Source organism: Sus scrofa, chromosome 16 (genome assembly GCF_000003025.6).
Source record: "Sus scrofa isolate TJ Tabasco breed Duroc chromosome 16, Sscrofa11.1, whole genome shotgun sequence".
In the NCBI taxonomy this organism is placed as follows: domain Eukaryota; kingdom Metazoa; phylum Chordata; class Mammalia; order Artiodactyla; family Suidae; genus Sus; species Sus scrofa.
Window position 1 is genome coordinate 69,081,980 of NC_010458.4, and position 15,523 is coordinate 69,097,502.

The 15,523-nt window shown below is 44.5% G+C and overlaps 1 protein-coding gene across 4 annotated transcripts in view; it reads right to left on the minus strand.

The window, feature by feature from the left end:
• MFAP3 (microfibrillar associated protein 3) overlaps window positions 1–15,523 on the minus strand; it is an 82,888-nt gene that overhangs the window by 43,314 nt on the left and 24,051 nt on the right. Inside the window, exons 3-4 of one of the 4 annotated variants that reach the window (XR_002339794.1) lie at window positions 11,535–11,648; window positions 6,287–7,053 (exon numbers count right to left, since the gene is read on the minus strand). The exons of 1 other annotated variant lie outside the window; for it this stretch is intronic. The gene's annotated coding sequence lies outside the window, so the exon portion shown is untranslated. Of the gene's footprint in view, window positions 1–6,286; window positions 7,054–8,572; window positions 11,649–15,523 lie in introns of those variants that run through there. 2 more of the 4 variants (XR_001301941.2, XR_002339793.1) reach the window with 2 other exon arrangements.

The following is a 15,523-nucleotide window of genomic DNA, read 5'->3' on the forward strand; positions in this document are numbered from 1 at the left end:
TTACACAGGAGGAAATTGCAGCTCAGCAGGGTGGAGTAATTTGCCCAATGTCACACAGCCAGCAAATTGGTATCTATTCCACAAACACAAAATTTGGTTCTAATCCAGAAACCCCAGGGCCAGCTGCATTTCATCATGAGGCTCCCTTTTCCTGTTTCTAGTCTCCACGATAAAGGAGGGGAGATCTTGAGACGGATTGATAGAGCTTTGGAAATGATGCTGATGGCTTCAGGCATGAATGTGACCCCAGGCAGAGGGAGCATAGAGTCCTTGGAGACCATAAGATAGAGTGGAAAGTGCACAGGGCCAGATGTGCTCTCTCTCACCAGGGAACCCTAGTTGTGCACCTGGGCAGTTAACTTCTTACCTCTCTGTGTCTCACTTCCCCCACATGTAACAGTAAGAAGCAGCACTGACTAGCTTTCCAATACCTTTGTCTCATTTTTTCCTTACTTTTTTTTTTTTGTCTTCTTAGGGCCACACCCACAGCATATGGAGGTTCCCAGGCGAGGGGTCGAATCAGAGCTGTAGCTGCCGGCCTATGCCACAGCCATAGCAACTCTGGATGTGAGCCTCATCTGCGACCTACACCATAGCTCATGGCAGCGCCAGATCCTTAACCCACAGAGTGAGGCCAGGGATCAAACCTGCGTCCTCATGGGTACTAGTCAGGTTCATTTCCACTGAGCCATGACGGGAACTCCTCTCAACCCAGGACACTCTTGAGAGGGAAAGGCACTATTAATAATTCTGCCAGGAACCAAGCAGGAAGAGGGGTGTGTGGTCATCCCAGCCATGGATCCCTAGATTCTCTGTCTCTCAAGACCACTATGGGTCATGGTGACATGGAAAGGAAATCTACTACAGCACGTAGCACCACCATTTTTATTATTACACTTATATGATCTTAGGAAGAATTTTAGGAAAGAGGTTAAATCCTATGGAAATAAAGCATTTGGGGTTTGGGGCCTAAGATTTTTGGAAAGGGTGAACTGCCTCTAGAGTTGCTACAAGGAATAGTCAGAATGATTCCTTCCCTGATAAACCTTTCCTTCACTCTCTGACTGCCAGCGCTGAGTGAAAAGGAGAGACAGATTAAAAGAGTGCTCCAAGGAAATGGAGATAAACGACTTTAGATTTGGTACGATAAGAAGACCAAGGACTTCTTAGATCCAGAAATGAGACCAGACCATTATCAGGCTGTCGCTTGAAACCACACAAACCTCTAACTCAAAGCTAGTATGGCATGGGGCAGTGTGGTGGCTGTCTCCACTGGACACTGGGAGGCATGCTGTGGAGAATTTTCTGCATCTGAATTCTACCATAAGGGCCTTTTCCTGTTGGGTAAAGGTTTCATTCCTCTAGGAGCCCAGTTTTAAAAATAAACAAACTTTGGACCATCTGAGTTCATGATCCATCATAAACATGATGCTCAGCAGTGATGGGGAAGATGGCACTAGGAGGGGAAAGTCTACCACAGCAAGCCTTGACCATGCAAAGCTCCAGGGTAACGAGCCCAAAGGGAATAGCAAGGTCATGGGAGTCAAAGAGGCAAGGGAGCCAGGACCCTGAGGTGCTGCGGCAACTCTCCCAATATGAGACTCCAGGCAAGTTAATCACCCTATGATGCTTCATCTACCAAGTGCAAAGCCTGGCTGAAAATGAAACGATCTCTGAGGTCTTTCAGCTGTGATACTAAGTGCGAGTCTAGACTGCATCGCTAAGTGAATCTTGCTGTGCCGAAGTGGGCTGGCTTAGAACTGGAGGCTCTTGACTGGAGTGCAGGCATGACTCAAACCATGGATCTCTCTCCTCCGTGTTTAATTCTCTCAATGACCAAGGGAGATTTAACTTCTTGTACTATTCTTCTCTTTGGTCCATGGAAAGGGGACAGAAAAAAGGGCCATCAAGAGAGAAGGGTGGCTGGGCAAAGGCTTCTGATAGGACCTGCCTCCCAGGATCCTGCCTTGGGGGGATCAGGAATTGGCTCAGAGGGAACTGAGAGAAGTTAAGATCCTTGACTACCAACTGCAGCAAAGATTAAAATCTTATGTGGAGATGGCCCAGGGACTGACCACAAAGTCTGGGAGGACATGTTGGGAAATGTCAGCTGAGACATTTAGCTTCTCAGTGCTTTGGTTTTTCATCTTTAATAAGGAGTCAGAGCTGGAGTAATATTTAATAGACATCTACTTTCGTAGGAACTGGCTGGGTGTTTTATATGTTATCTCATTTAATCTTCACAAGGACTCTTCAAGGGAGATATTCATTTCACAGAGGAAGAAACAACAGCTTAGAGAAGATAACTCATTTGCCTGAATGTGTACAGCTGAGAAGTAGCAAAGCTGGGATGCACACCAGGGCTCTCTGACCCTAAGGCCCAAGGCTAGTCCACCAGGATGATTTCACTGTCCCTTCAGGTCACTGAACAGGCTCTGGTGTAGGAGCGGAAGGGAGCAGGCTGCCTGGGTCCTAATCTCATTTATGAGTCTGTCATTTAGGGCAGGTTTCTTAACCTCTTCTTAATTTCCTTATCTATATATATAGTGGAGGATTAGGATAGTTCTTATCTTTTAGATTTGTTGTAAGGATTAAATGAAATGAAGTATGTAATGGATTTACTGTCCCCAGGCAAATGTTTCATACTCTTTAGCTATTATTAATATTGTTCTTAAATTTTGTGCAAACCACACACGACTAAGCCTGTAGCTCAACTTGGATTCCACACTGGATGGGGGTCTTCTGATGACCCCTTGCTGGCTTCAAGTGCCATTCGTGAAAGCAGCCCCACTTTCATCAAAAAAATCATCCTGACATTTAAGTGGTTCACAAGGAGCTTTCACAATATTTTATCATTTGATCTGCACAACTAATCCATGAGACAGGGAACACAGATAAGGTAAGACTTGAGTCACACAGCTGGAGGTGGGGCACTTTTGCATGTGTGTGTGTGTGTGTGTGTGTGTGTGTGTGTGTGTGTGTGTGTGTTTAGAGTTGCACCCGCAGCATATGGAGGTTCCCAGGCTAGGGGCTGAATTGGAGCTATAGCCACTGGCCTACACCACAGCCACAGCAATGCCAGATCCTTAACTGCTGAGCAAGGCCAGGATGATTCTGCATCCTCATGATACTGGTCAGATTCGTTTCCACTGAGCTATGATGGGAACTCTTTTTTTTTTTTTTTAACTTCTAAGCCCAGAGCTTTTACATACTATGTCATAGAGAGTGAAAATGGGTTATCACAGGAGACTTCAGGTGCATGCATATACGTGTGTATGTATGTGTAGGTGGAAAGAGAGATGGCTATGTTAATGAGGGTGGAGGAAAGAGTGGGCTCTGGAACACCCCAGATCCAGGAAGGGATGTATTCAAGCTAGGCGCCTTACCTCCCCTCTCTGGAATTCTTGAGGATTTGGCTTTTGGATTTAAACTTGGAGTGACTACTACCCCACTCTATCTAATTCTGACCCTGGGCTGTGTCTACATGGATCAGGCCATGTTTACTCCCTCCCTTCATCCTTTACCCAGGAGCTAGTATCCATTAAACCCCCTTGGGGACTTGTTCAAATGTTTTCATCCTGATAGGTTGCCTTGCAAAAGCTTTCCAGATATGGCCTGCAGCTGATCTCCAGAAACGGCTCAGCTTGGTGTTGGGCATGAGGCTTTAGGAGGTGATAACAACATGTCCATGTCCCAGCTGGGCCTGTGTGGCCACCCAGGTGCCACTCGCTCTTCTATGTTAGGCACCTGGCCGTGGGGAGCAGAGCCCCTGTGAAGCCTCCCTCCATTCTGCGACACAACAGCGGCCTCTTGTGGCTATCAACAGAATAAGGCTCTCTGGTCTGGTTTTCTCAGTAAGTTTTTGGGTTTTCTTCATTTTTTTTTCCGTTTCTATGTATTGAGACCTACTGTGTGCCAGCCATGGTTGTAGACACTCTGGTCATATCAGTGAACAAAACAAATTCCTTTCCCTCATAAGGTTTACATTTTTGTGTGTGAGTTGGGGAGGACAGAAATATACACACATAGGTGTAAATATATGTTGGATGTTTAGACGAACTATGAAAAAATAAAGCAGGGAAGAGGGTTCCAGAGGCGGAGGAGGATAGCACTTTTCAATAAGGTGCAGAGCCTCACTGCTTCGGTGACATCTAACGGACTTGAGAGAGATGAAGGAGGGACATTCAAGCAGATGCAACAGCAAGGACCGAAGGCCTTGAAGCGAGAGGGCACCTGGCTGTTTTAGGAACAACAAGGTGGCCAGTTTGGCTGGAACGAACTGAGTAGGGAAAGAGCAGCAGGAGATGCTGTTTGAAAGGTTGTGGGGCCAGGTCATATAAGGCACAGGGCCTCCAAATGTGGCCTCAAGTCCAACGGCATCGATGTCACATAAGAACTTGCTAGAAATGCAAATTATTGGGGCCCTCCCCAGACCTACTGGGTCAGAAACCATGGGAGCCAGTTCCAGCTGTCTGTGTTTGAACAAGCCCTCCAGGTGAGGCAGATGCTGTGGCAGTATGAGAACCACTATTGGAAGGCCTCCTGAGCCATTTCATGGACTCTGACTTTTCCTCTGAGATGAGAAGTCATTAGAAATTTGGGGGCAGAAGAGGAACATGATCTGACTTAAAAGGAAAACAAACAAACAAACAAAAAAAACACTTGTGCCCTGTCTTACCCCCAGAGATTCCAATTTAATTAGTTTGAGATATGGGCTGGGCATTGAAATTGCTAAAACTTTCCAGATGATTTTAATGTGTAGCCAAGCGTGAGGTCCCTCTGACTTCTGGGTTGAGAATAGACTGCAGGAGGTTAAAGGAAGAAGCAGGAAGCTCAGTCGGGAGGCTATTATTGTAATACAGGTGAGGAACGATGGTGGCTTAGATCAGAGTGGCAGCAGTGGAAGTAATGAGTACTCAGACTCTGCAACTATTCTGAAGTTAGATCTATCAAGACTTTCTGATGGATTTGATACAGGGTGTAAGAAAAGGAACTTGAAGGATGCAGTTTCCATTTGCTAAGGTGGGGGAGATGTGGGGAGCAAGACGTTTCCCCAAGGAGGGGGATCAGGAATCTGCTTTGGAGCACGTTAACTATGAGATGCCTCTTTGAGATCTAAATGGAGATGCTGACTGGGTTCAGGGGAAAGGCTGGACCTCTAAGTGCGTGAGCTATTGGTGATAGATGCTGTTTAAAGCCCTCACATCTCTCTCTCTCTCTTTGCTCACACCTGTGGCATGTGAAAGTCCCCAGGCCAGGGACTGAACCCGAGCCACAGCAGTGACAACTTTGGATCCTTAACCTGCTGAACTCCCATAAACCCCTCAGATCTCTTAGGAAGGGAATGGAGATGAAAAAGAGAAGTTCAAGGGAGACCCTGGGGCACTCCAACATCAGAAGGAAGTAGAAAGACTGGTAAAGGATTTCAAGAGATAGGGAGGAGTCAGCTGTCCAAGTGGCTGACTGCACAAGGAACGTGAGGACTGAGAATTCACTGCGAATTTAGCAGCATGGAGGTCACGGTGGACCACACTGACTGAGAACAGTGTTAGCAGAGGGGTTGGGAGGGGCAGAGGCCTGTTTGTGGAATGGGAAGACAGGAATTGGAGACACTGGACAAATAATTCTTTTATGAAATTTTGCTGTAAAGGACAGGTGTTGGAGAATAGAGTCAAGAAAGATTTATTTTTAAATATGAGAGAAATAATCACATGTTTCTGTCTTTGTTGGGAAAGTTCTTCCAGCACAGGAAAAGATTAGTAGATATTTTAATAGCAACAAACATATATTAAGCACATTTTTATGTTCCTGGCATTGTTTATTATCACACATGAATTACTCTCATCCCATTTTCTCCTCACCACAATCCTATGAGAAGTTTCTATTATTATCCCCAATTTATAGCCAAGGAGCCTGAGCTCTGAAAAATGAACTAATGTTCCCACAGATACACAGCCAATAAGAGGGGAGAGCAGAGTTTTCATCCTGAAATTGCCTCCAGAGCTAGAGCCCTTGATCCTTGCTCTGCAAAGCCCAGCTATTGGCTGTCCTACATGTGGGCCACCCTTTTTTTTCAGCTGCGCCTGTGGCATATGGAAATTCCCATGCCAGGGATGGAATCTGAGCTGGAGCTGTGACCTGCGCCACAGCTGTAGCAATGCCAGATCCTCAACCCACACTGCCACAGAGGGAACCCCAGGGCCACCCTTTTAAATGGTTGCATTTTGGGTGCTCAGCTAGGAGGGAAGAAGTGACTCAAAATAGTGCCAAAGAAACTGACAATTAATTAGAAGTCATGCCAACAGTACTGCTAGAAAGTCTCCCAGTTATAACGGGGGGCGGCGGGGAGGGGAGCTTCCAGTTATCTTTTCCTTTACACTGTGATCCTTGACATGATGTTGCCATTGCTCAGAATGTCCTGGGTGCACAACCTGGCTGCCTGGAACGTCCTGGGTGCACAACCTGGCTGTGCTTTTCCTGTCGTACTTGTCTGCAAGGCACAGTCTGTCTGCAAGGCACAGTCTCACAGATTCCATTAAACAGGTTTCCTTCCTCGGTTGCCAGCCCTGATGCTCAGATGTACTCCCTTGGTCTTCCTCACAAAGTGCCCTCTCTGCACCAGGCTGCATGACCTCTCCAGCTCAGTGTTGGTAGACCCTGCTGTAATGGTCCATAGCCTTGGTGGAAGCAAAAGGATATAGGACCCATACTGGGTTGAATAGTGTTCCCCCCAAACTTTCTGTCGACTTGGAACCTCAGGATGAGATCTCATTTGAAAACAGGGTCTTTGCAGGTGTAACCTAGTTCAAATTAGGTTATCCTGCATTAGGGTGGGCCCTACTCCACTGTCTGTTGTCCTTAGAAGAGAAAACGGAGACACAGATGGACCCTCAAGGGAAAGGCCGTGTGATGACCGAGGCAGAGGTTGCAGTGATGCAGTAGGGACTGCTGGCAACACCAGAAGCCAGGAAGAAGCAAGGAAGGATTCTTCTGCAGACCCTTCAGAGAGGGCATAGCCCTGATGACCTTGACTTCAGACTTTAGTTCCCGGAACTGTAAGAGCATAAATTCCATTTGTGATAATTTGTTATGGTGGCCTGAGGAAACTAATATCATACTCACTGGTCAAAACTTGGCAGTCCTTCTGTGAAGATTTGGTGGTACCCCCATGTGCCATGCATACCAATTAGTGCAGCACTGCGCTGAGATCACCATGAAGAATGCATTGAGAGGCACAGAATGATCCATCTGGGAGGATCCTTGGAGATAATGTAGTTCAGCCAGCTTCTTTTAAAGATGTGGAAGATAAAGTCCAAGAAGGGCAAGAGTCTTGTCCAGGGTCACATGGCTATTTGATTGCAGGCCCTGTATCTGTTTGGTTTACATTGCATCCCCTGTAACCTGGAACCCTGCCTGGTACCTAGCAGGTACTCAATAAACATTTGTTGAATGAATGAATGAGTGGATGGATGGATGCACCCTAAACGTCTGATTATGTTCTCACGGCCTGCTATGATTGAAACCAACACTAGTTTGTTTAAATTGTCAATTCTTTTCCTCCAAATGCTTAGATTAATACCTACCAACTATGAATTGATTTTTATTGTTGAAAATGTCAAGGCTTCTTGGAGATCTAGCCAGAGAAAATTTCCAAAATTGAAGTATATTGCTCCATAGGGTTTCCTTCACTACCCAAGAAAATTTTCCTGTTCCATTGGACATTCTTCTTCAATAAATGGTTGAATTTCATAAAAATAGTGCCACCTAAAATTTGCTAATATTATACTAAACCATTGACTCTAGTTATACTTGGCTTCAGGCCTTGAAGATTGCTTCTTCACCTGTTGTTCACAAGCATGAAAGCATCATGACTAAGAGCCATCATTTATCAGGTAACTACAGCGTGTCAGATATTCATTAGAAACTTTGCTACATTATCACCTAGCTTCACAGTAAAGATTACAATAAAGATAACACCTTTCAAGGTATTGATTGTACCTGTGTTGTCCAATAAGGCAGCCACTAGCCTCGGAAGGAGCTTTTTTTAGAGGTCTGACGGTAGCAGTGACAGGCTCATGGCTTGGTGAACACACAGGAGGATGCTCTTCTGAGTTTTAAAACTCCTACTTATCTTACAGATAAAATTTCTCAAGTGTGCAAAGAAATATGTCCAAGAGATATTTGTTACAAAATGTTTGTAAGAGCAAATGGTTGGAAACACATAAAATGCCCAACGACAGGGATTAGTTAAAGGGTACAATCCATTAATCGGAAGCCAGAAAGCCACTCAAAAGAATGAGGCAGGAGTTCCCGTCGTGGCGCAGTGGTTCACGAATCCGACTGGGAACCATGAGGTTGCGGGTTCGGTCCCTGCCCTTGCTCAGTGGGTTAACGATCCTGCGTTGCCGTGAGCTGTGGTGTAGGTTGCAGACGCGGCTCGGATCCCGCGTTGCTGTGGCTCTGGTGTAGGCCGGTGGCTACAGCTCTGATTCGACCCCTAGCCTGGGAACCTCCATATGCTGTGGGAGCGGCCCAAAGAAATAACAAAAAGACAAAAAAAAAAAAAAAAAAAAAAAAAAAAAAAGGAATGAGGCAGATCCACAGGTATTCCTATGGGAAAATATCCAAGATATAAGGTCTAAATGGTATCATCCCATTTGCGTAAAATAAATACAATGACATACAAACGTACAGTAGGAAGGTGAGAAAGAAGGATGGTATAACCTTATTTGTGCAAAATAAAGATAATAATGTAGAATATATGTAGAAATGGAAGAAGGGAGGGAAAACATTTCTGAAAGAATGCATAAAATACTGTTCATATAATGGCATGTATAACTAGGGAGGAGAGGGTGGGAACAAGGAAAAGGTTTTTTTAACCTAAAACCCTCCTCTACTGTTCATTTTTTTTTTTAATAATGTGCATGTATTAAGCTTATTTAAAACCCAGTTATTTAAAAATAATGACAAGTGGAGGGTGTATGACTTGTTACTAACACCCTTGGGGTCTACAAAGAGACCACAAAGAAACCATGCAAGCCTATTTCTGCACTGATGCTCAGAAATTAAGAAAAAAATGTTGGTTTATAGCAGAATTTATACTAATACATGCAAGCTCAGGTAATAACATGCTCAGAATTAATAGACCAGGGATGGTGTCACTGAACACATTCAAAACAGAGTTTGGCCAAGCTGTCAGAGGAAAGATATTCTAGAGCACAAATGTTGGACAGATGGATGGTGCAAGATGCTTCCCAAAATGTTACTAAGTCTCAAAAGGATAGAGAAAAATGTAATATGTGGCATGAGTTCTTAAATCACAAGGGGCCTCTTTTTTTCCTGTTTTAGTGGGCTAATGTGTGAGGCAACAGATATTAAGCTGTAAATTACTGAGTCTTAATATTTTCTGATTGCTCTGTCTGTGCCAGGTGTTTAGCCCTCACAACCACCTGTGAGGTAGAGTGTTCACCAATGGGTAAACTGATGTTCACAGAAGTTAAGCAACCTGTCTGAGGGCGCTTGGTGAGTAGGTGATGGAGCATCCCCCCACCTTTGAGCCTCCTGCCTGCTCAGCTCTGTGCATCTCAGCATTCCAGGGGGAGGGGCTTGTTTAGGCATCCTCTTACTCTGCAGGAGAGGAAGCCGAGGTCCATGGGTGAAGAAACATGTCTGAGACTATGGTCCAGGCAGTGGCCAAGGCAGGCCTGGAACTCAGGTATCCATTCCCAGGGCAGGTTCATCCAGCTTAACAAACTTTTCTCTTAGGTCTTGGGTGTATGGCAGGTGTTTCAGACAATGTTGAACTGAATTAAATCTAGCTCTTACATGTACCATATTGTAAGAGGCCTCTGATAATAAGGTTCCTTTGTGAAACCTGCACTTTCCCAGATCTGAACATCCTCTTCTCAATTTTTGCACTGTTCCTATGGGTCGTGAGCACCACCTGTCAATTCCATAGTTTGTGGAGTTGATATCTATGGCACCACTTAACTTCATCTAAAGCAAAAATATGTGCAAAAACATAGGTTTAGTGGTTTTCTTTTAGCACATATATATTTTGAAGTGTAATGATAATCGTATTACTCCCCTTTTTAAAAGCACTTAATTTGATTTTAGAATAACGCCTCAGATACCTAGCCTTGGCCTATGGGAGGAGGGGTCTGCAATCTGGTCTCTTGATGCTACAGGTGACTTTCGAGTCTTATTTTTTTCTGCTCAAATGCACATTTGTCTCAACGTTCACACCCTTTGCATATGCTTTTCCATCTGCCTGGAGCATTCTTCTGGGGAACAACTTGTCTGGAGATCAGCTTAAAGGCCCTTCTTTTGTGGAGGTGTTTCCCAAGCCCCAGGGCAGTCCCTTGAGATTCCTGTCACACTTGGAGTTCTTTGGTCACTGTAATATTTCCCAGCAGACCGTGGGCTCCAAGAGGGCAGGAACCACCTTTCTTTTGTTTATTGGGGTAGAATCCTCAGAAGCCAGCCGACAGGTACTAGTTGTCTTATTGATTAAATCAATGAGAAAAGAGGAAAAACCCTATGCAATAGAGAGAAGACATCTCAGGAAGTATAGCAGGTTATACATAAGTGATTTCAGAATTTATCACTATTTTATACTCAAATATGAATGTAAGCTTCTAATGATATCCCCAGGTTATTGACAAAAAGCTCTGTTCAGTGTGCCGCCAGAAAAAGTGGCAGTGAAATTCATTTGAAAACTATTTCCTTTAACAGTCAAACTGAAAAAAATCTTACAATGGGAACATTAACTATCTGAAAAGACAAAACACTTAGCAAAATACCTACTGATGCCAGAAAAACAAAGTGTTACCATACTTCGAGTTAATGTAAGCTGTATTTATGAATTTTTATATTACAAATGGGTATATTTCATTTCCCCCCATCTTACTCAGTCCCCAGGAGGTTCACGGGTAATAAAACAAATGAATTTCTTTCTCCATTAGCCTGTCATTGCCACTTTCAAATGGCTCCTTGCCCATACACTCTAATATTTTTCTCATAATAAGTGGTAAAGTCTTCAGACTTCTCATTTATCTTAACCACGTCCTTTGTATTCCAGAAAAGACAAATAATATATTACCTTCTGTCTACACCAGAGAAGGAGGTAAATTGAGGCAAAGATGTGAAATAATTTCTTTAAGTTTATGCAATTAATCAGCATTTACTCGTCCATCTATATCAATGACGCAACAACTGTATAGTGATTGCCTATTTGGTACCAAGTTCTGTTTTAGTTGCTGGTAATATAATAGGAAATAAAGTGATGTTCCAGTTTTCAGGTAGCTGCTATTCTAGCTGGGGGAAATAGACATTAAATAAGTAAATAAATAAATAATCATTATCTAATGGTGATAGACAATGTTTGCCTTCCCTCAAATTCGTATTTTGAAATCTAACCCCCAATTTGACACTATTAGGAGATGGGGTCTTTGGGAGGTGATTAGGTCATGGGGGTGGACCTTCATAAAGGAGACTAGTGCTCTACTAAAAGAGACCCCAGAAAGCTCTCTTACCCCTTTCCACCACATGCGGACACAGCAAGACAGCCATCTGCAAGCCAAGAAGCAGGTTCTCACCATACACCAAATCTGCTGGCATCTTGGTCTTGGACTTTCCAGCCTCTAGAACTGTGAGAGATAAATTTGTCTTTTTTTCTGTTGTTGTTTTTTTAGGGCCCCACCTGTGGCATATGGAGGTTCCCAGGCTAGTGGTCTAATTAGAGCTGTTGCTGCCAGCCTACACCAGAGCCACAGCAATGCCAGATCTGAGTCGTGTCTGTGACCCACACCATAGCTCATGGCAATGCCGGATCCTTAACCCACTGAGCGAGGTCAGGGACTGAACCCAAAACCTCATAGTTCCTAGTCGGGTTCGTTAACCACTGAGCCACGACAGGAACTCCCAAATTTCTGTCTCTTCACCCACTCAGTCTATGATATTTTGTTATAGCAGCATGAATGGCTTAAGACAAATAGTTACAGGAACTATAGTAAAAATAACATTTACTATTAGAGTTATTTAGCTCTAACCCCAACCCTGGGGGCACCTACTGCTGTGTGGTCAGGGAGGCCTCTCTGAAATGGTGACAGCATAGCTGAGAACTGAATGCCAAGAAGAAGCCAAGGAAGGCTAATCTGGGGGAGGATATTCTCAGCAGAGGCAACAATAAGACCAAAAGTTTTCAGGTGGGAGCAAGCTTGGTATATTCAAGGAATAGCAAGGAGATCATGGTGGCTGGGATGTATGAGCGACACAGGTGGTGATGAATGTGGACACAGGAAGGAGCCAGCTCAAACGGAGTCTTGTAGGCCGTGGCGAGGAGTATGGGTTTTATTCTACAATTTTCTTCTAGTTATGGTGACACTATAAACAAAAGCAGAGGATGACATGCGATTTATGCTCTTGAAAGTTCGCTCTGGTTACAGTGTTGAGAATGGATCCTCTGGGGACAACAGTGGGAGACATCAAGTGGTACAGACAAGAGATGAGTGTCTTGGGTCAGGATGATGTCAACGGAAGTGGAGGAGAGTGGATGGATTCTATACATGGTTTTTGAGCAAAACAAGAATTTGCTGATCTACTGGATATTGAAAGTAAGGCAAACTGAGTCAAAGATGACACCGATTTTTGGCTTGAGCAAATGACTAGATGACAGTGCCATTTACGGAGTGATGGTGGGGGTGGAAACTGATGTTTTCTTTTGGTATCAAGGGCAGGGAGTCAAAAATTCTGTTTTGGACATATTAATTTTGAGATGCCTTTTAGAGATGCTTGGCCAAGTAGTGATGCCAAGTAGGGAGGTGTTAGAACCACAAGTCTGGATGAGAGCATTTAGAGCTGGAAATCACCAGTGTGAAGTCACCAGCGTGAGGATGGTATTTGGAACTTGAAAGTCAGTGATGTAACTGAGGAAGACAATGCTGTTGCAGAAGGGGCAGCCTCACCTCCCAAGTTCTCACTTCTAAGTCCCCTGTTAACCACTGTGGTCGTGGGCCATAGCTCAACAGATTCACCCTCCCATCCCATTATATTAAACAAACATTTACTGCTTCTTCTATATGGAAGATGTTACCCTAAGAAATAAGGGTGGTGGCTCAGCAGAAATGTATCTGACTGGCATCCATGAGGATGCAGGTTCGATCCCTGGACTTGCTCAGTGGGTTAAGGATCTGCTGTTGCCATGAGCTGTGGTGTAGGTCTCAGACGCAGCTCAGATCCCGCATTGCTGTGGCTGTGGCTGTGGCCAGCAGCTACAGCTCCGAATGGACCCCTAGCCTGGGAACCTCCACAGGCCGCCATGGGTGCGGCCCTAAAAGACAAAAAGAAAAAAAAAAAAAAAAAAAGAAAAGAAATAAAGAAGGGGCTACAAAAATAGGTGACTAAAACATGATGCCGTCTCTCAACTTGTTCATAAATCTGTAAGGTAAGAGTAACTCTAACATAAAAGGTAGAATCTTAACATATTTCCAAGAGAGTGGAAGGGTCTTTAAAATGTAACTTTGGAAAGACATGCTGGGAGCAGAACACAGAGGGTCAAGAAATTGGATTTTTTTTCTTTCTGCTTAGACAGCAGGATGCCACTGAAGATTTCTGAGTTCCATGACCAGATTAACACCTTTCCTTACCTGTCCAAGGATTATTCATCCTCCCTGGTCTAGCTCAAATCTCATCCCATCCACAAAGTATTGCCCACCCTCTGCTACCACTCACTTTTCTTTTTCTTTTTTGCTTTTTAGGGCTGAACCTGAGGCATATGGAAGTTCCCAGGCTAGGGGTTGAATTGGAGCTGAGCTGCCGGCTTACACCACAGCCACAGCAATGTGGGTTCAGAGCCGTGTGTGTGACCTACACCTCAGCTCATGGCAATGCCAGATCCTTAACCCACTGAGCAAGGCCAGGGATTGAACCCACATCCTCATGGATACTACTAGTCCAGTTTGTTTCCACGGAGCCACAAAGGGAACTCCTACCACTCACTTTTCATCTTTAACTCCTTCAAGTTTTATTCTCTAGTGTTAATCCACTTAGCACTGTCTCTTTCAGATGGTTTATTTGCAGGAACATCTTACTTTTCCAACTGGTCTATAAATTCCTTTTAAGCAGGCTGGTGAGTTAAATTCATAGTCTCTGGCTCAGGAGACAAACACAACAAGCCCTGAAGCCATGCCTGCTGCTTCCAGTGTCACTTCTTTGGGGAGCTTCCATGACCTCTGATTAGATCAGACCCCTTCATTCCAGGCTCTTATAGAATCATTTTCCAGCACACCTCTCAGGTTTTATCTATCCTATATGTGACTATTTGAATAGGATCCATCTTCCCATAGGCTGTCAGTTCCCAAGAACAGGGATCACCTCTGATTTTGCTCATGATATGGTCTTTTGTTTGTGTGCAACATCTGTTGAAAAACTGAACAGGCGTGGTCTTATGTGTTCAAAGGGTCAAGGGTCAAGGGGCTTGAGCAGAGTAGTTCTAGGCATGGTCCAACTGCCTGCAGTTTCTGCGGGAGCAATGAAATTCACATGGCAAAACTACCCCTCAGAGGAGGTTCCTCCTGATAAACTTCCCTTCTGCTTCGGGATAAACTATTTCCCAGAGGGTGGCTCTTCTATGGTAAGGAGATCCCCTTGAAGGCTGATTTATCATCACTTAGGACACTTGAGTCCTCCTTCTCATACAGCTGAGCAGGAGGCAGAGCAGTGTTCCCAGCTGTCAGGAAGCAGCAGCACGCTGGCAGCAGCCATGGTCATCCAGGCAGATGGAGCGACATGTGTATATTTACATATATATTTCCTAATCAATAGGTTCCAGTGAAAACATGAAAACTCAAGAACATTATTGGAATTTAAGGGGCTCTGAAGGAGTTTAATTCCTTAAAGCAAATGAACACAATCAGGGTTTTTAGCTGCAGATGACTTCAGGGCAAAATGAACTGAATGATCCAACTTTCCTCCCTAAACTGGTAAATCTCCTCTTCCAAATTAGGTACTGCTAGCAATTTTGCTAAGAAATGCATTTCTGGGGACAGCCAAGAAGAGCCTGAAATCTTTCAATCTTAGGCCCCTGCCTGCTTCTTGGTCTACCCGCCCCCCCAACACACACACTTTTTCTACATAGGTTTCTTTCTTTCTTTTTCTGGGGTGGGGGTGGGGGTGGGGAGCGCTTTTAGGGCTGCACCCATGGCATATGGAAGTTTCCAGGCTGGGGGGAATCGGAGCTGCAGCTGCTGGCCTACACCACAGCCACAGCAACGCCAGATCTGAGCCCCCTCTGCAACCTACGCATTTCACCGCAACGCTGGATCCTTAACCCACTGAATGAGGCCAGGGATGGAATCCGCATCCTCATGGTTACTAGTCGGGTTTGTTTCCACTGAGCCACAACTTTCTTGTGGCCCAGGCTTCTTTCTTCTCTTTCTCTAATAGGCCAAACTTCTTGTCCCCTAGGAACTTTGTTATTGTTTGCTCATAGCAGGTGGCCAGTAAATATCTGTTAATCAATAAA